Source organism: Enhydra lutris, unplaced genomic scaffold, assembly GCF_002288905.1.
Source record: "Enhydra lutris kenyoni isolate GAN:26980312 unplaced genomic scaffold, ASM228890v2 scaffoldscaffold1, whole genome shotgun sequence".
Lineage (NCBI taxonomy): Eukaryota > Metazoa > Chordata > Mammalia > Carnivora > Mustelidae > Enhydra > Enhydra lutris.
In genome coordinates this window covers 31493930-31515605 of record NW_019154085.1, presented here as the reverse complement: position 1 = coordinate 31515605, position 21676 = coordinate 31493930, and positions in this window count along the sequence as shown.

The following is a 21676-nucleotide window of genomic DNA, read 5'->3' as shown; positions in this document are numbered from 1 at the left end:
AAGTCCCTGCCAAACACTTTTCTAGTCTTTGTAAATGCAATTTTTTTTTTTTTTTTTTTGAAGAGAGGGAGAGGACTTGTACCCCTGGGGCTAATAATATATTATATGTTAATTAAACAATTAAAAATTTAAAAAAGAGAGGGAGAGAGAGAGAGAGAGAGAGGGAGAGGGTTGGGAGCTGCAGAGGAATGGGGAAAGAGAGAAATCTTAAGCAGGCTCCAAGCCCAGCACAGAGCCCAATGCAGGGCTCAATCTCACAATCCTGATATCATGACCTGAGCTGAAATCGAGACTGACTGAGCCATTCAGGCACCCCCAATATTATTTTTTGAGTAGGTTTTGGTATGGGACCTAATGTGGGGCTTGAACTCACAAGCCTTGAGATCAAGACCTGAGCTGAAATCAAGTCTGGTGCTTAACTGGCTGAGCCACCCAGGCACCCCTATAAATGCAGTTTAAAAGTATAAATTGTATCACGCAGTATTTATCTTTCCTTATCTGACCTTCTTCACTTAGCATAATATTCTCCAATTCATGTTGCCAGAAATGACAGGATTTTCTTTTTTAAGGCTGAGTAATATTCCATCACACATATATCACTTCTCCTTCATTGATGGACACTTAGTTTACTACCATACCTTGGCTATTGTGAATAATACTGCAATGAACATGAGAGTACAGATATTTTGTTCTCTTTTTTCTTAAGATTTATTTATTTGAGAGAGAGAGAGCAAGTGAGTTGGGGGAGGAGCAGAGGGAGAGAGAGGGAGAGAATCTCTAGCAGACTCCCTGCTGAGCACAGAGCCCAATGCAGGGCTTGATACCCCCACCCTGAGATCATGACCTGAACTGAAATCAAGAGTCGGATGCTTAATAACTTAACCAACTAAGCCACCCAGGCACCCTGAGAGTACAGGTATTTCTTTGAGATAATGTCTCAAACTAAAAATCTTCTGCTCAGCAAAGGAAGCCGTTAATGAAATGAAAAGGCCATCTATTGATTGGGAGAAAATATTTGCAAACCAAATGCCTGATGAGGCATTAATATCCAAAACATATGAAGAACTCATACAAATTCATAGCAAAACCAAAGCAAAACAGAATACAGTTAATAAGTGGGCAAAGAACGTGAATAACTATTTCTCCAAAGAAGGCATGTAGATAGCCAACTGGTATGTGAAAAGGTGCCCAACATCATTAATCTTCAGAAGAATGCCACAATGAGATGTCACCTCACACCTGTTTATCAATTATCAAAAAGACACGAGAGAACAATTATTCATGAGAGTATGGATTAAAGGGAACTCTTGTATGAATGGGATTATGAATGAGGGCAGCCATCATGGAAATCAGTATGGAGGATCATCAAAGAAATGAAAAATATGAGCTACCATATGATTCAGCAGTACCAATTCCAGGTATATATCCAAAGGCATCAAAACTCTTTATAGTTGGGGCACCTGGGTGGCTCAGTTGTTAAGCATCTGCCTTCCACTCAGGCCCTGATCCCAGGGTCCTGGGATTGAGCCCTCCATTGGGCTCCCTGCTCAGTGGGGGGCCTGCTTCTCCCTCTCCCACTCCCCCTACTTCTGTTCCCTCTCTTGCTGTGTCTCTCTGTCAAAAAAATAAGTAAAATCTTTAAAAAAAAAAAAAAAAGAACTCTTTATGGTGAAATGAGAACTATTACTAACAGAACTACTATATCCTGGTTAATGGCCATCCTGTTACATATTGGGCTTATGTTTTTTGTCCTTTTTTTTTTTCCTCCTTACTTTCCTGTCTTCACAATATTTGGTGGAGAGAAGAGGGGGTAAGTAATTTCTTTTTCATGTGCTGAAAGCCTGGTTAATAACAAAGGTGTCCCTGCTAGTCTAGATCTACAACTTGGCTGATAGATCTTCACCTATGGATAAAGCAGGTCTGCCTAAGTGAGACCATCTGGGGAGATTTACTGTTAGTAAATGCTAATGATTCATGTGTTTCCTTTAAAGGGTAAACAATAGCTACAGAGCTCAGGTAGTAATCCCATTTAATATGACTGAAAGGGGCAGTTCTGAGTGACACAGTTTTGTTAAAGTGGTCACAGAAACAACAGGACAGGCTTGCTGAATCTCAACTGTTTTCGAGAGTAATCAGTTTAAATTTTAAATAAACAAACCTAATAATTATATCTTATTTACTCATATTTTTATTGGAAGAGAGCATGGAGTGATCAAATTGGTTTGCAACATCCTAGCAACTGGTGGGATTTTGTATGTTTGCTTGATTAAATGTTGTGGTTGTTTATATATATATATATTTTTATGATAAGTGATGGAGGACATTTTTTTTTTCATTTTAGTTTTCCATCAGAAGAGTTTCATACCAAGCCAACAAGATCCAGATGTAATTTCACTGATGAGCAAGACATCCCTGCCAACTGAATTCCTATTGATTAGCATCTGATTTTGTCAGCAAAAAGAAAAACTTATTCTTTAATGGCATGTTTCAGTACATAACCAGCGGGTATATGTCAGGGGGAGGGTGTGGATGGAGGGGTCTCTTTCAAAAGCTGATGAAAATATATTAGTGTGTATAATCATTTTTGCTCTCAACCATATAAATAACATCCATAATCTTAAGGCAGCCAACATCTTGCCCCGAATATGAAGACAGTAGTTGGTTTGATGATCTTTGGAGTTGGAAGTGATCTTGGGCTGGGACGGGGACACACTGTGCTGACTCTGGGGTCAGTGTCACTCACTGTCCACACAGCTCACTGGCTTCTCTTCCCTGGAGGGCCTAGAGGGGTCATCCACAAGCCAGTCCTTCTCACCAGGTGGGAGGAATGACAATATCTAATGACCAGGTATAGCTGTTTGGGGAGATATGGCAGCACGAAGGCAGGTTTCTCACCAGGACAGTCTGAATGGGAGGTTTTTTTTTGTTTTGTTTTGTTTTGTTTTGTTTTGTTTTTAAACAGAGTAGACCTAGAATTTTATAAACAACCAGTATTATGGACAAACCAATCCCATGAGGGTAATTATTATTATTTCTATTTGAAAACTGGAGAAAGAAATTGAGACCCAAACCTACTCAATGACTCATCCAGTATTAGACAACTTGTAATAGGACTTGTTACAGACCTAAGGTTTGAACCCAGGCCTTTAGCCCTAAGTTCAGTGTTTTGTCCAATATACCAGGCTTTTTACCTGGTTTTACTAATGGAATACTTTTTCTATGCTTTTCGGATGAAACCATTGTTTCCCATGGGTAGGAATTTTTTTTTCCCTCCTAATGAGGACCTTTCATTAATCATATAAAATTTCAATAATTTATGAGTGCAAATAATATACTATGTAGGTGTCATAAGGAAAGGAAAAGGAATCAGTGTTAATATTACAACTAACCGATATGCCTATGGCTTAAAAAGCTTGATTTCTTTAGCAAATGGATATGCTTCTTTCATTAACCTGTGTGTCCTTACATCATGAGAGGGAAGCAAAAAGGGGCACAACATATTTAAGTAATACAAAAAATTTCCAGGAATGACTTAAATGAAATAGATGTTCTTAAGTGATTGACCAAAGACCTATCAAGAGTTCCTATTCCTTTCCCTCTGCAGTTGGGAGTATTTCTACTCAATTATAGCCCTCAAGGAACTAATAGGTCAGAATGCCCGCAGAGTGCTGCAATAAAATGGAGAAATTGGCATAAAAATTGGGAACACCCAGGCTGTATTTCTGTTTCTGACAGAACCCACCTGCTCTCAAGTGGTAATAAGTTGAGTTGGCTGAATATCAGCAAGCTACCCTCTTCAAGCAGGTGAAGCTTTTTTTTCACTAGCGTCTCATGAAGCATGGTTCAATGTGGAAAATATTTTTTAATAGAATTCTTATAAAATAGAATTTTAACTCTAAGGGAATGCAGGAGACTTGACTTGGATCTTTGAGCCTACTCCTATTCAGATGATCTTTCCCAGTGATCCTGTCATTTACTGCACATTAAGCCATTGTCCTCTTAACAAATTCAGGCTTCCCCAAGCCACACCCATTCCCTGTAGGTCCCTCTGGATTTTGACAATGCGCCACCAATGACTCAATGTTCTTCCTTTCCTGGCCTGATCCCAAGAGGCCTTTTAATCTCCATCCCTTCTCTCACTGCCCACCCACAAGTCACATGCCGAGTTTATGCTTTCTCATGGTTTTGACTCCTTCTTTTCATATAATTACATCCTCATCTAATGTTTTCTCCTCTACCTGCCCCTAAAGTTGATGTCAGCTTTGCTTTAATGGGGCCTAAACAGGGCGGCAAAGTACCTGTGGCAGTTTCTTAGAGGTGGCTCATTATAATTTTCAAATGTCTGTTCTTGATTCAAAGACTCAGCTGAAGTTCTGGGGGGGGTAATTATTGGTAGCAAGGAAGTTCTTTCTAATTAGGAAACCAAGAAGTTTTACATATATATATATATATATATATATGTATATATATATATACACACACATATTATATGTGCAGTTATTATATGTGTATATTTGTATACATATACAAATAAATATGAAAGCAAATATATAATATTATAGTTCTCTGTATAATTATAATATATACATATAATATAAAGAGAGTAGGATACAGAAAGGGGAAGGGGAGAGATAGCAACAGCTACATTAAGTACCTAGCAAGGAATTTAAAAACAGTAAAAGAAAAGATCTTTCCTTAAAAGATCACTCAGTCTTACTACTTTGCACTTCAGTATTACGATTTGAACCTTTCTTTCCATAAAAATTACACTTTTACATTTCTGTGAAACCTTCTTTGAGAATGATATTATATACCTCAAATGTGTCTCCACCTAATACAATATGAAAAAATAACTATTTTCTGCACGGAGTCTGGGGGATAAAAGCAAAACAAAATTAGGATTTTCTAAAGACAACCCCCAATTTATGTAACCTGTCACATTTCCACCTCCAGCTTGGCTGTTAGGATGCATAGTCCCAAATATTGTGCTTAATTACAGCATACATTTACACTATGGTTAGCATATTTGTCTCCCTTTTTCCTCAATGGTGTTTTCCTCTTTTTAAAGCAGGTTAAAATCACTTTTGGAGAATTCAAAGTGTAACTAAGTTGAATAAATGGATTTTAGATGCACCTTTAAGGAAAAATATTCTTAATTAAGGGAAATGGGATGACTACATATATGCTTAGAAAACATAGATATAGTACATTATAAAAATGGGAGGAGAACAGAAAGACAAGGAAAAAGTTTTTAACTGTTATGAATAATTATATTTCTGGTGAGAGTATGAGCATTCTTAGAGATTATGTGTATAATGTGAAATAAAGGTAAAGAATAATTACAGAATGTTTTAATTCTATCATCTTCCATGTCCAAGAGAACCAGGCCATTGGTATGGAAGAAAAAAAAAAAAAAACACAAGGACTTTAATAACTCTATAGTTATCAATTTAAACTGGAATTGAATTCAATATAATTCCAACCAAAAATTCCAGCAGAATTTTTTTGTGTGTGGGAATTGATAAGCTAATCCAAAAAGCATATGGTAAGACAAAGGAACTAAAATAGAACAACTCTGAAAAATAACAAAGTTGGGCAACTCACATTACTTGATTTTAAGACTTACTCTAAGTTACAGTAATCAAGTTGATGTAGTAATGGCAAAAGGATAATAGTAGAAATCAGAGGAATGGAATGGAATCCAGAAATAGGCACACATATATGGGTTAATTGATTTCCTTTCAAAGTTGAAAAGGTAATTCATTGGAGAAAGGGTAGTCTTTTCAGCAGACGATGCTGGAACAATTGGATATCCATGTCCAAATTCAAACTGTGATCCAGATCTTAGTCTCTAAAAAAGACTAAAACAGGTCATAGACTCTAGGCACCTGGGGGGCTCAGTTATTTAAGCAACTGGCTCTTGGTTTTGGCTCAGGTCATGATGTCATGGGTTGTGGGATGAAGCCTTGGGCCAGGCCCCCTGCTCAGCAGGGAGTTTGCTTGAGATTCTTTTCCTCTGCCCCTACCCCCATTTGTATGCACTCTCTCTTTCTCAAAAATAAATACATAAATCTTTAAAAAAAAATCATAGACTCAATAGGAAACCTAAAACTATAAAAGTTCTAGAAGAAATCAGAGGAGAAAATATTGGTTCTGTAGTATCTTATATCCCCTCCAGAAATAAGGGAGATTTTAGTCTACTTATATTGCCTCCTGGAATTTGCTGGATACCTGATCCACAGGTAGAAAGAAATGGTGTTTCTGAGAGTACCGCCTGACTGTGGACCATGTGGTCCAAAATGGTTCCAGAATACTTCAGCCCTTAGGATCCAGCTGCAACAGGTGCAATACAGCCATTGATTTGGCACAGTGGAGAAAATCGTATTATTCTCTAGCTTTTCCCATTCTTGAAAATGGCCCTACTGGGCCTAAACGGCCATTTAGAGCCAGCATACTTTTTGTCCTCTGAGTTAGAAGAAGAGCTCTTCTTGCCCAATGATGGAAGAAATGTGTAGCATTCCTCATTCCCTTTCCCGCTGATGATTTGTTTTGCAGCCTCTCCCTTGGTAGGGCTCTGTAGCAGCTGTTCCTTTTCTTTGCTGTGTATATGTCTCCTTTTTATCTTGGCAGACAAGGCAATTTCTTTGAAATAAAGGCCCCTTCTCTGTAGCAAGTGACCTTGAGACATTCAGCGCTATCATTTCCCAGCTGTATTAGTGACTCCAAATTCAATTTCAAGGTTCTTGAAAGCTTTCCCTTGTCCACCTTGTGTTCACTTGCCTTCATTTAAGTGTCCTACAAGGCAATTGCTCTGGGATCCTTGTATCCATTTTAGCATGTGTCTAACTTAGCCAAAGAGAATCGCAGCAAGCATGGCTTCAATGCCTGAGGCCTGGCAGTGATCAAGGCACCACAGTTGGGGCCTCTGTCATGTCTTTGGATGCTGTGAATAGCCAGTAATGAGAGAAGAGGGAAATGTCATGCTAGGACCTCAGGGTCCAGATCATGCAAATCATTTAACAATATATAGTAGAGACTCAATTACTCACAGTATATAGGACCATGAGTGCTTTTCCAACAGTAAACTTGAATAATAAGCAATTATAAGCATATTTTAAAATGCAGATGCATGCTTCTGATTGATGGGTGGGATGGTAGACATGTGATGCCATTGAAACATGCTATTTATGGTTGTCATCAATTATGTTGGTGTTTGTCAAGGAACAGGCTTCTGAAACTTAGCTTTCTCATTTGTAAAATTTATGTCTAAGGCATTTTTCAAATCAGGCCTTTCTAGGCCACCTGCTTAGAGACTATTCAGAAATATATCTGATTCAGTTGTCCATGATTTCTCATCTTCTATCCCATAAATCCTATCTCCCCCCGCAAAAAAAAAAAAAAGAAATAGGTTTCATCCCTAGTGCCCAGGATTATCGAGTGGTTTTAGCTTCCTGGGTTGAGAAGGATTCTGAAACTACACTTAGGATCACTGAGAACAGGATGAAAGAGAAGTAGCAAGTAGGTCTCAGGGATGCCATGTTGTCCTACTGGTTTCTCCTAGTTGTATTCTCACTCCCTATGTCTGGTCTATTCCTTTCCTCCATCTTTCTGCCTCTTGGTGATATTCAGATTGCCTGAATAAAAGCTAGTCTACCAACTGAATTTAAAAGGATTTTACCACCTGCTTAACATTTCAACAGGGGAAACTGACAGGGATTAACAACAGAGTTAGGGGTTCAAGTTAAGCAAAAGCTCAAAAAAATAAATTATACCCAGTCTTCACTGAAAAGTAGAAGGATTTTTTTCCAGTGTTTATTCAACATCTCTAGGAATCTCTTTGGGGACATTGGTGGGGGAGTAATAAACTCTCTTTTGTCCTGCTTACACTGTCTCATTCTGCTGAAAAGAAACACACACCCACAGTACTATCTCCTGGATATGATAATGAACATTTAATAAATGCATCTTAGGAGAACATTCAAGGGTTTGGGCTTTCAAAAGGAGAATAATTTATATTGCAATTTATATTGCAAGTAAAACTCTATAGCTAATAACTTTTTTCTCCCATCTTAGCCACCAATCTCCTGTTGTTCAACAGGAAAGATCAACTTTAGTCATTACTTGAAAATGTTGAGCTCAATACTGAATGACATGTTGAATTCCAGGATTGTCTAGTAAGCTAAATATCAACCAAGACTTACAAGAAAGATTCATTACTGACTAGGAATAATTTTTACTAATTTTTTATGCTAAGTACACCATACTTTATCAGGGCATTGGAGTTTGGGATTTCAAATGTTTGCCCTATATATTCAGTGAAATTCAGTCTTTGGGTTTCAGAAAAGTGATGCATTCTCTTTAGTGTTTATTTGAGATTTAGCTAGCCGGTTTTAGGAGTCAGGCCCATGTGTGCATGCAGGTGGAACATGGTACGTGTGTGTGTCTGTGTGTGTGTGTGTGTGTGTGTGTGTGTGTGTGTGTGTGTAGATGTTTGGTGGGGAGATTTTCTTTTTCATTTTCTTTTTACAAATAAATCTTTAAAAGTTTTTATTTAAATTCCAGATAGTTAATATACAGTGTAATATTAATGTCAGGTGTACAATACAGTGATTCAACACTTCCATATATCACCTGGTGCCCATCACAACAGGTGCACTCCTTAATCCCCATCACCTGTTTCACCCATTTCCCCCACCCACCTCCCCTCTGTTTGTTCTCTATAGTTAAGAGTCTGTTTCTTGGTTTGCACCCCCCCATTTTCCTCTCTGCTCATTTGTTTAGTTTCTTAAATTCCACATATGAGGGAGATCATATAGTATTTGTCTGTCTCTGACTGACTGATTTCACTTAACATAATATTCTGTAGCTCCATCCATGCCACTGCAAATGGCAAGACTTCATTCTTTTTTATGACTGAATAATACTCCCATATATATGTATATATATAAAATATATATCCCATATATATCCCATATATCCCATATCTATATCTATATATAGATATCTCACATATTCTTTATCCATTCATCAATCAACGGATGCCTGGACCATTTCCATAATTTCATTATTGTACATAATGCTGCTATAAACATCAGGATGCATATATCCCTTTGAATTAGTAATTTAATATTCTTTGGGTAGACCCAGTAGTGTGATTGCTGGGTCATAGGATGATTCTATTTTTAACTTTTTGAGGAAACTCCGTACTTTTTTCCAGAGTGGCGGCACCAGTTTGCATTCCCACCAACAGTGCAAGAGGGTTCCCCTTTTACAGGAGGGTTCCTCTCCAACACCTGTTGTTTCTTGTGTTTTTGCTTTTAGCCATTCTGACAGGTGTGAGGTGACATCTCATTATGGTTTTGATTTGCATTTCCCTGATGATGAGTGAGGTTGAGCATCTTTTCATGTGTCTGTTGGCCGTCTGTCTTTCTTTGGAAAAATGTCTATTCATGTCTTCTGTTGGTGGAGAGATTTTCAGTATTCCCTAGATGAAAACACAGAGTGAGTGTTGGGAGGATGCAGGTGAAATGGGATAGTGAGCCCTGGGCTTCCCAGGCTGGTATAGGCTTGGCCCTACCCTGCTCCATCCCTTTGCCTTCCAGAGTTTATTCTAGCTCATTCTAGTAGCTCTACTATTAAGACTGAAGAAGAGACCTATTTCCATATTTCAAGATACCTAAGGGTTATGGATAAATTCCTAAACTGTCCTTTAAATATGGAGATTATTAAAAAAAATAAAGCAGACACCATTAGGAGATTTTTTTTTAAGAGTCTTTCAAAGCCTTGATATTTGTTATGAGAAAGTATCTATATGTATTTTCATGCCTAAATAAGCAATTCCCTTTAATTGTAGCCCTAGTGCCTGAAATTAAGTATAATGTAGCAGACAATCAATAAATGTCACTGAGTGAATAAAATTATTCATTATTAGTAATAATATTTTTAAAAGTTATTTTCCTACAGCCGTAAAATTTCAGAACTTCAAAAGAACTTAGAGTTTATTTTGCCCAAACCCTTTATTTTATTTTAAACACACACACACACACACACACCTCAGAAAGAGAATCTTGTTTCTAGGCCTTAATATTGTAACAGGAAATTACCATTGACCCTGAACAACATGGGGAGCTAGGGGTGCCAATGCCACATACAGTCAAAAATCCACATATAACTTTTGACTCCCATAAAACTTAACTACTAATAGCCTACTGTTGACCAGAAGCCTTGCCAGTAACATAAACAGTTGATTAACACATATTTTATATGTTATATTTATTATATGCTGTATTTTAATAGTAAAGTAAGCTAGAGCAAAGCAAATTCTATAAAGAAAACCGTAAGAGAAAATACATTTACAGTACTGTATGGTGAATGTACAGTACTGTACTGTACATTCTGTGAATGATTATGTGAATGATACTGTACTGTACTATGAATGATTTTGAAAAAAAAATCCACACATAACTGGACCTTCATAGGTCAAATCTGTGTTGTTCAAAGGTCAACTGTACTTGAAAGATCATCTCACAGCAGAAGTAGACCTGGGTCTACAGCTCCGGTCTCCTGATTCCTGTTGAATCTCTTGTCTTCCCCTTTCTCCAATTCAGCATCCTGTTAAAAATAAGAGCCATATTCCCATTTTTCCTGGTGATGTTTCTATGTATCTAAAAGTAGGAAAGCTCAAGGGGAATCTTTCACGAAAATGGCCTATGCCCTAGAAAATGTGAGAGCTCCTATTGGAAAAAGACATCATTTTCTTTCCTATTCTTCTAAAATTATTTTTTAAAAAGTCAGACCCAAACATTCCTATCCCTGGTCCCTCAGATGTCTGACACCTTTTGTGGAAAAGGTACCTTGGAAAATATTTCCCTGTGAGGTTTTACTTTGAGGCCCCCTCCATTTGCCATGAAATTTGAATCATGGAAATAGGAACTTACTTCCTTAAAAATGACTACTTGAATTGATATCCTAAGTTTAACAATCCTATCAGTTCAATATACTTGGTATATAAAAGTCACAAGTACTGGTATGAAAGCATTAGTGAGTTATTTTTGTTTAAACTCTCTGCATTTTTCCCTAGGGATTCTGCCTTCTGTCAAGATTAAGTTGCCTAGGTCTTAATATTTGTCATGAAATAAATGATTTGGATCTCACAGATGCCATGGAGACAGAGGGTAGAAGAGCCCCATTACTCAGGGAGAAAACAAATTTCATGGGCTGTAGGCATACATTTTGAATGTCAAGCCAGATACAGTAGTCATTCTCAAAACAGAAACTGAAGGACCCAAAGAGAAATGGCTCCTTTCCTAAGACGCAGTTTGTCATGGAAGGCTTGACAGATCAAGGTCCACATGGTCAAATTGGGTTTTCCCGGTCCAAGACCAATATTGCTGGGGAATGGTTAAAACAGTTGTGTGCACCATCAAATTTCTCTTTACACGTATGTCTGTGCACCAGCTAGACACAGCTATTTAAGGCCAGAAGGAAATCTTCCTTGCCTTTCCCCTCAGCCTGGCCCATACTGAGTGCTCAACAGAAGAGGTCAGAATGAACCAATTTATAACAAATAGAACTGGAGTCTAGGCCCAGCGGTTCTCAATGAAGGCCAATTTTGCTCCAACCCCCAAAGGGGAAATTTGACCATGTCTGGAGATATTAGTTGTTGTGACTCAGAGTAAGGAGATTATGTGCTATCGGTATTCAAGGATGCTGCTAAATAAATATCCTACAAGATGCAGGACAGCCCCACAGCAAAGACGAATCTGGTCCAAAGTGCCAGTAGTGCTGAGGTTGAGAAGACCGGGTAAGAGGGACAAAGATGTTTCTGACTTCTTAGATTTTCTTTCCACTGGAGGTAGCCCCATCAGCTTAACATTCATGGTCTCACTCCACTTCCACACACAGGGGAGTGGATGAATGCTCAGGTTGGTGAGACCTGGCTGAGGACCTGGGAATGCAAAGACCAGCCCTTCCTCACCCTGGTCCTTTTGAGAATGAACAGCCCATGAGTTTCTGCTCTACTCCTCCACAGCAGAAGCTTCACAGTTCAGGCCCTGACGAAGCCTAAGGAGGGCCTGCCCAGCCTGAACCTGAGGGAATGAGTCGAACTTGGTGTTTCAGTATCAGGAAGCCCATTGTTTCTCCTTACTTCATGTAAGGAGATGTAAGGGGCATGTCACAAACCCCATACTCAATTCAGAATTCAGGTGGGAAAAAAAATCAGTGCTATTTATGGCCAAATTTTCCAAATAGGTCATGTTCGACATTCACTAAGACCCATGAATTTGTTTTATTAGGAATGTCCTGTGCTATTCTATCCTAGAAAACTGTGGGTATCTTCTCAGTGAACAATTCTTTCCACGAACAGGCCCTGACAGGACAGGGGCAGAAACGCACCCCTGGTGTCAGGAAAATGGCTCTAAATTATTAGGAAGCATAGGCTTAAAGGTACATTTGAAGTCATTGTCCTGTGACAGTGTACTCACAGACATGAGCCACTGGGAAGTGAAAATTTCTGATTAAAGCCTAGACAGGTTTGGTGATGGGGGGAGTGTGGCCCTCATTAAAGGTTGGGGTGGATATGATATTCTCTCAGGCTACATAGATACAGAGGGGGACAGAGAACCACCCTCTTCCAGGATTACAGACGTCCTTGCTATACTGACAGCAGATGGTGTATGTTTTCATTAGACGGTCTGGGTCGGAGAAATTTTTTCATGTTATCACTCTTCTATAATAAGCCTTACAAAAAAGCATCTTAAAATGCCCTTACCAAAAAAGACAGAGAAAAATGACTCTAGTGGTTTTCATTCCTCACGGCTCTGTTTAAAGCCTTTCCCCCCTGGACACATTTGTTTATTTTTAGTGTTTTCCCTATAACATCATTGATTATATCTGATTCATAATTAACTTAGAAAATATAAGCAAGGCTTGAGATTTCTATTTAATACTTACATTTAGGAAAGAGAGTATTGATTTTGTTTGCTAATGTGAGTATATGTTAGTGAACTTGGAGCAGACATCAGTTTTACTTTACCCTTTCTACTACATGGAATAAAATAGAGATTTGAGGTTGAGGGGGAAAAAAAGTATTTACTTTTTAGAAAGTCTTCCCCCAATCATTATTGTTAATTTGTTTATAGCTTTCAGTATTTCCTCCAATTGGTAAGATTAAGGTAACATCAACAATGTCCCCCGTGTCATCATGAGGACAGGGACAGCTCTCATTATTTGAGTACCTACTTTATAGCACAAATTACAGTGGATTCTTTATACAGTATTTATTTTATATCTTACAATAACCCCATACAATTGACATTATATCTTTATATCATTATGACTAGATTTTATGGATAAGGAAATGGAATCTCAGAGAAGTTAAAGAGTTTGCTCAAGATCACATTACTATGAGGGGCAGAGTCAGGATTCAATTGAGGTTTGTATGACTCTTTTATCAGGAATCCAGATAGAGGATCGTATCAGCCAGGCACAGAGGCATTCAACCAGTATCAGCAGAATGTTGTGTGCACACCACTGTGAGGAATAATAAAATGGCAACTGCAAAGTCGGGGCCTCAAGGAACGCCATGAACAAGGAGATGGAAAATACCAGACTTGGAGGTAACTAGTGGTGTTTCTCAAAGTTTTGACCAACCCACCTCTGAGGGCAGAAAAGATTATTCTGTAATTCAGAGGATCTGCGCATGTGACCCCAAATGGCTGCAGTGGGCATGGCATATCTTTGAAGTATTGTTTTAGGTTAAAAAAAAAAATACATATCATATTCTACTCCACAATCTATCCATACTGTATTAATGTTAAAAATCAATTTAAAAATTACTTACCATTGACTAGAATGGGTGCTCCCAGGAGATGCGAAATTTTCTCCATGTGATTTTAGGTATCCTTGGCACATCACACGGCTATGAAGATCTACAGGGTGAGTCAGCAAAATGGAGACCCAGAAGAGCAGATGGTGTAGTCCCACTGTAAAGACTGGTAGGCTTGAGATTGAGGAAGAGCTGAAATTTCATTCAATTCAAAGGCAGTCAGGCAGAAGTTTTCTCTCAGCACTTTTATTCTATTCTGGCCTTCAACTGATTGGATAAAGCCCACCCACATTAATGAGGGCAATCAGCTTTACTTAAATTTAAATGTTAATCTCGTCCAAAAGTACCCTCAAGGAAACACCCAGAATAATATTTGACCAAATATCTGGGCACCTCATGGTCTAATCAAACTGATATATAAAATTAATAATTATAGTCCTAAAACTAAACAAATTAAAATTGAAATATATCAAAATATCTGAAAATGAAAGGTTTAGTTTCTTTTAAGATTTTTATTTATTTATTTGGCAGAGAAAGACACAGCAAGAGAGGGAACATAAGCAGGGGGAGTGAGGGAGGGAGAAGCAGGCTTCCTGCAGAGCAGGGAGCCTGACACGGGGCTTGATCCTAGGACGCTGGGATCATGACCTGAGCTAAAGTCAGACGCTTAATGACTGAGCCACCCAGGCATCCCAAAATGTTTAATTTTTTAAATGTGAAAAGAAATTATCTACAGATGAAGACAAAGCAAATTGGACCTGATACAGATAAGATCCTGGACTTGGAATTTGATGCCACAATTGGAGAAGAGTTCGGAGGTCTTAGGATAGGGCTGAGTGTATTTTTCAAGTAGGAGGTACATGAATAATTTTGACCAAGAGTGTGGACAGTAGTAAATTAAATGATTAGCTCCAGCTCTTCACTCCCCTCTGCATCCATATTGCCCTATGACTTTGTAGCTCTTTCAAAGGATTCTCTGTGCTCCTTATCTTTGGTCTGACCATCTGACTTTCTTTAGCTAATGAAATAATCACACATATAATACAGAGGCCTGAAATATGTTTGTGTTGACCAGAATGCTGTCCATGGCTTGGCCTAAGCCCCAGCTGAATCCAGTGTCAATCAATTAACCTGACTGACCTACAGGAATGTGAACAAGAATAATACAGATATAGCATCATATCTTCAAGACGTACGAGCAATGAAATGAACATCATTTGAACTCTTCTGTGGAGTGCCCTGTGCTAGCTACTGCCAAGAGTGAGAAAATGGCAAGTACAGAGTTCTTTCGAGGTTGTTAACTCTTGAATTTTGGGTCAGCTAGTTTCACAGAAAGCCTAACTGGTCCTACTAACTTAAAATACTGTTCTTTTATTCCATAATACCTCCTCCATATCAGGAACTCCTGGGAAAATGGTTAAATAAAATGGACATGCTACCAGATCTCCCAGAGCTTGTAGTCATGAACCTATCATCCTCTGTGTTAAAGAGAAAAATAATAAAAAATAAATAAAAAAGAAAAATAATTATTTCATGTTGAAAATAATTACCCTCCACCATTTACTGTTTTTAAAATTCAGCTCAAGTCTTGGAAGCATTCATGGTCCTAATATTTCAGGAAAAAAACTATAGTTCAGAAATTAGACAATGTGTGGAGTTTGGGGGTTTTGTTTTTGTTTTGTTTTTCTGGAAACAGGAGCAGTATAATTAGGAAATATGATGGTTGAATGCATTGTACAGTGGCCCTCTGAGCATATGAACATGGTGTCTGTGTGTGTGCACGTGTGTGTCTGTGTGTGTGTGTGTGTGTGTTTACAGGCATACAGAGAATTTCAATTAAGTGGCATCATCATCTATTCATTTATCCAACTGCAAAACCTGAGGTACCTTTGACTCATCTTTTTCCAGATGTTCCTAAATGTCCCTGGAATATGTAAACTTCTCTCTCATACTGTCATGCTCACTAAACCATTACCATCTGCCTCTGGATTATGAGACAATAGCATATGAACAAATCTCCCAGTCTTTGGTCAGTCTCTTGTCCTCGTCCATTTTGCATTAGAGAGATTTATTAAAACCGTAAAATGGACCTTTAACTCCCATGCATGATGCCTTTTGATGTTCTCCTTTTCCTAGTCTGAGCTTTCTAGTACACAATTATCCCACCTCTGCTTCCTCACCATCTAGGACTCTCTGCCTTAGACCCATGCACCAGGAAGCAGACCCATCGATAGGGTAGAAATTTAGGAGGTGCTGACTCTTGGGATAATTTAAGTGCATCTCCATAAACGCTGTGCCTTAGGAATCTCACTTATTCCTTTCCTTAAGGAATCTCAACCGGCTCTTGATGCTGTGACATGTGTTCCGTTTTTTGGCTCATACTGTTACTTTTGCTGGAATACCATTTCTATCTTCCTTTTCCTACCAGTCCTAATTCATATATTTTAGACGTAAATGAACTGCACATTTCCTGGGAAGCATTCCCTGACCCCGAGGCTGTGCAAGTTTACTCCTAGCCTCTGTGCTCCCTAGGAGCTCTGGACTTACTTCTATCTTAGCACTTAACATATTAGGTCAGAACTGCTTATTTCCCCCAGCCTTGCTTCTAAAATCTCTTAAGAGGGAATTTTTTTGTTACTCATCCTTGTAGCAAAAAGTGCTAGACCAATCATTCATTTTTCTTTTTTAACTGGGGAGAGGAGGGGCAGAGGGAGAGGGAAAGAGAGAATCCTAAGTAAACTTCACACCCAGCTCGGAGCCCAGTGCACAGCTTGATCCCATGACCCTGAGATAATGGCCTGAGCCAAAATCAAGAGTTAGATACTTAACCAAATGAGCCACCCAGGGGCCCCACAGGTCAGTTGTTCTTGAAACTCTCTATCTCCCTAGTCTCCCACATGTAATCCATCATTAAACTGTGGCCATTATCCCCAAACATTTTTCAACACCATCTCCCTCGGTCAACTCCATCCAAACCACAAAGCTGTCATCATCTCTTACCTGCACTGTAGAATGGCTTCTTACTGTTTCTCCTGTGTGCAGTAGCACATCCCTCCCCCCATTCCACCACCCTCATTTATTCTCTTTATTGTAGCCAAGGTAACCATCTCTGCAAAACGCATATAGGATCTTATGCCCCAAAACTTCAAAGTTCTTAGGACAAGAACTCATATCCTCAGGTTGTTCTAAAGCTGTCCCTTCGTGGTCTGGCTGTGTCTGGCCTCTACAGCTAATCTCACTCAGCTTGTGCCATTGTTTTTCATATTCCAGCTTTCTTTCAGTTCTAGAACATTCCAAGCAGTCCTTCACCCAGGGTTCTGGACACAGGCAGGTCTCACTGCTTGGTATGTTTCACCCTTTCTGTTATTTCACCAGATTAATAGTTCCTCCTCCTTGTGTGAGTCCAGGAATCACTAATTCAAGTCTTCTTCATGCCTCAATCTAGGGCAAGCTCCCCACTATCCATTTTCCTAATTCTATGTTCCTTTCTTTCGAAATACTCATCTCAGTTCATAATGTTTCATGTTTCTGGGCAATTATTTTTGTTTAATAGTGTCTCATTTTCTTGGTGCTCATAAAAAACATTTTATTATGGAAATTTTGAAGTATGCACAAAGTAGAGAAAATACAACGAAACCCCTTCTCCTCCTCCTCCTTTAACAATTAACAACATATGCACCTTTTATCTTTTCTACCTTTTATAGTGTCCTACTTCTTCCCAAATATCATATTCTACCCTTAAAGACCTTAGTCTATACCTCTGGAAAATAAGGACTTTTTATTAAAAAAAATCCACATAATATTTTCATACTCTCACTGCCAAAAATTAATGAGTTTCTTAAAATTATCAAATATCCTGTAACTGTTCAAATATTGCATATGATCCTTTTAAAAAAAAAAGATTTCATTTATTTATTTGAGAGAAAGAGAGAGCAAGAGAGAGAGTACGAGCAGGCTGAGGGATGTAGGGAGAAGCAGACTCCCCACTGAGCAGGGAGCCTGAGGAGGGACTGGATCCAGGGACTCCATGATCATGACCTGAGCCAAAGGCAGACACTTAACTGACTGAGTCACCCAGGCACCCTTATTGTATAAGATCTTGATTTAAATTTTGACTTCTCATCATATGGAGGATGAGAACAATCCACTTCCCACGATGTATGCCTCGAAGTAGATAGTCAAATACAGCTGAATAAGTAACTGACCGAATATGAATATTTATGAACTAAACTGGACACAGGAGTTTAAGGACACCTGGGGAGCAAGTCCCCAAAATGACCAGTTAAATAAGCCTCTACTACTCTCCTCACTCTATGTGGGCCAAACCTTCTCTTCAGGTAGCTTCCTTGAGCTTTGGGACAAGATGGTATACTGTCACTAGGATGTTTTACTTTTTTTCTTCCCCTTGTTCTCTCTTTCCCATTCCTAACGAGCACAGGACATCCACAAGTAGTGTCCACTAGTCAGTGTGTCTGAACTGGGCATTACAAAGGTATGGTGTTTGCTCAGGAGGCTTTGTGTTTCTGTGAAGACACTTGATCACTGGCTGAGTGTGTTATTAAGTACCTCAAGGTTTGTCTGATCTCACCATTGGGGAAGAGAGCTGTTACAGTCAAATTTCATCAAGGAGGAAGAAAGACTTTGATGTCTATTCTCTTTTCTTTTCTTTTTATTTTTTTAAACATGTGGTTTATATAATCTTTCTTATACAAATAGCTAAACTTAACCCTAGTTGTGATTTTTCACCTTCCATAAATAATTTTCTCTGTTATTACAAACACTTTGCATTGTCTTTTACTCCATGATATTCCATTAGGGGGCATTTCCAAATTTCATTCAGTGAATATTTCAGTTGCTTCTGGTCCTGAACTATTATAAATAATGCTTGGATAAACAGCTTTGTACATAAAGCTTTTTCTGGATCAAATTTTCTTAGGGTAGATTCCCAGAAGCAGAATGAGTAGGTCAAAGACTATGAACAATTTGAAAATTTATATATGCACATTACCAAATTGCATAGAAAGCATGTTGTTTGCTTATAAAATAAGTTTGCCTTTAAATTTAATTTAATTTCAAAGTAACTTTTATTAATGTCTTATTGTAGATGGGGCATATTCATTATAGAAAAATTAGTCAGTATAGATATGCAACAAGATGGAAATAAAGAGCATGAGCAACTCCAGTAGTTAGAGTTAACCATACAACATCTTACTGGGTAGACTTCCAGATCTTCCTTTATGCATATAAACAATGAGATTATATTTTGCATACATATCAAGCTCTCTAAAGTCTCAAAGAAGAAACATCAGGGGTACACAGGGACATGGGTGATGAGTGAAGCTGTTTCACCAGCAGTATGTTCATTACAGATTCAAGTGCTTGCAAGACCAAGTGGAGAAGCAGACTGGGGCTTTCTCTTTGTACCTCTAATCCCAGTTCAGTAAATGCTTTTACCATTTCTACTTCCTAAAAGAGAGATTTGATTGAGTTTGTTTGGTGCCCTCCACCTCCAGGTGGAACATTTCTCCATCACTTTTGGGTCAAGTTCATTTCAACCCACCTCCATGCTGCTATCTTCTTTCATACCCAACCTGTGTCCATTTACCTGGGGTTCCTGTGTGGAGCCTTCTATCAGCTGAGGAGAGAGTAGTATGACTGGGTCCACTTCCATCAGGCTATTTCCAATGCAAAGAATTCAAGCTTCTTTTCTCTGAAGTGCAGGATCTATAGAAGATGTCCATTTTCCAAATGTCATTCACATTGGTGTCAGTATAACTTTGCTTTGTGATTCACTTTATTAACTTAACACCAAATGTCAACATAACCTTTAGCCTTCTACTGTATGAACGTGCCAGAAATTATTTTTCTAGTCCCTGGCAGCTAGATATCAGGTTGCTTCCAACCCGGGATGAAGATTTTTAATAACAGAGAATCTTCTGTAGACAAATTCTTTTTGGTTTCTTTCTACCTCACATGTGTTTGCCCATCTCTTTTATTTTAACTTTTTTAAGTCATTTTTTTCTTTATAATCAAAGGATGGTTATAAGTTATTTTATTATAGGTGTACATCTTAGACTGATCTAAACTTTTTGTCTCTAAATTAGAAAGTTTGGACTATTACCATTGATTTTAATGACCAAACATATATTGTCAGTTTTCTTTTTAAAATTAATTTATTTTGGGGCGCCTGGGTGGCTCAGTTGTTAAACGTCTGCCTTCAGTTCTGGTCACGATCCCAGGGTCCTGGCATCGAGTCCCACATTGGGTCCTGGCATCGAGTCCTGCTCAGTGGGAGGCCTGCTTCTCCCTCTCCCACTGCCCCTGTTTGTGTTCCCTCTCTCATTGTCTTTCTCTTTCTCTCTCTGTCAAAGAAATAAATAAATGAAATCTTTTAAAAATTTTTAAAAATTAATTCATTTTATAAATAAATACATTTATTTGAACAAAAAAATTAAATTCACCCATTTCTTTCACCCTTATTTGCCATCCATCTGTTTTGTTGTTTTCTATGCAACTTTGATTACGTTTTTGCTTTTCATCTTATTTATTGTATCACTCAAGTTTTATTTGGAAAAAATATAGTCTGATTTAGAAGAATACATTTCCTTTTTCTACTAGCTATGTTTAAAAAAAAAAATTTATGCTTCTTGGGATGCCTGGGTGGCTCAGTCTGTTAAGCCTCTGCCTTTGGCTCAGGTTGGGACCAAGTCCTGCATGGGGTTCCCTGCTCAGCAGGGAGCCTGTTTCTCCCTCTGCCTGCTGTTCCCTCTGCTTGTTCTCTCTCTCCCTCTCTCTCTGGCAAATAAATAAATAAAATCTTTAAAAAAATAATAAAATAATTTAAAAATCTATGCTTCTTTAAAAATGAGAAATAGAATCTTCTAATGTTTTCCACAGAGACTTCATACATTTAAATTTTTTTCTTTACAATTTTTTTTCATTTTATTTTATTTTATTTTATTTCTTTTCAGTGTTTCAGAATTCATTGTTCATGCACCACACCCAGTGCTCCATGCAATACGTGCCCTCCATAATACCCACCACCAGGCTCACCCAAAACCCTCACCAAAACCCTCACTTTGTTTCTCAGAGTCACAGTCTTTCATGGTCTTTCTCTCCCTCCAATTTCCCCCAACTGACTTCTCTCTATCTCCCCGTGTCCTCCATGTTATTTGTTATGCTCCAGAAATAAGTGAAACCATATGATAATTGACTCTCTGCTTGACTTGTTTCACTCAGTATAATCTCTTCCAGTCCCGTCCATGTTGATACAAAGTTGGGTATCCATCCTTTCTGATGGAGGCATAATGCTCCATTATACATTTAAATTTTAATTCCTCTGTCTCCCGAACTTACCAACCAGATTTTATAGGAATAAACAGATCATGATGTATACATAAACACATTTTATTCCTCCTTACTGAAGAATGTCAAGAAAATGTAAAATTCCAAGAATTTTAATATTTTCACTGTTTTATAATCATTTTTTCAACCATTACTTGTATATAAATTGTGATTATTGACTTTATCATCATCATTTTATATATCTTCCTTATTTTTAGTGCATTATTTTTATTAACTTATTATTCAACTGTAGTATTTCTTCACTGAATTTAATTAGGAAAGATATGTGGATACTGTATTTTCTCAGTGCTTGCTTGTCTCAGAATATGAGACTTTCTTGATTTGATTTTCTATTACCTGAGCTGTTTTTCTGCACTAGTCAGTCTGCTGTCCACCACCTCCATTCTAAAATTAAACTTCTATAAAAATCCAGTCTTCTCTGATAGTACTTTGTCCCCCTTTTATTACACAGGATCCTAAGGAGTTGTATCAATCCTATGTATT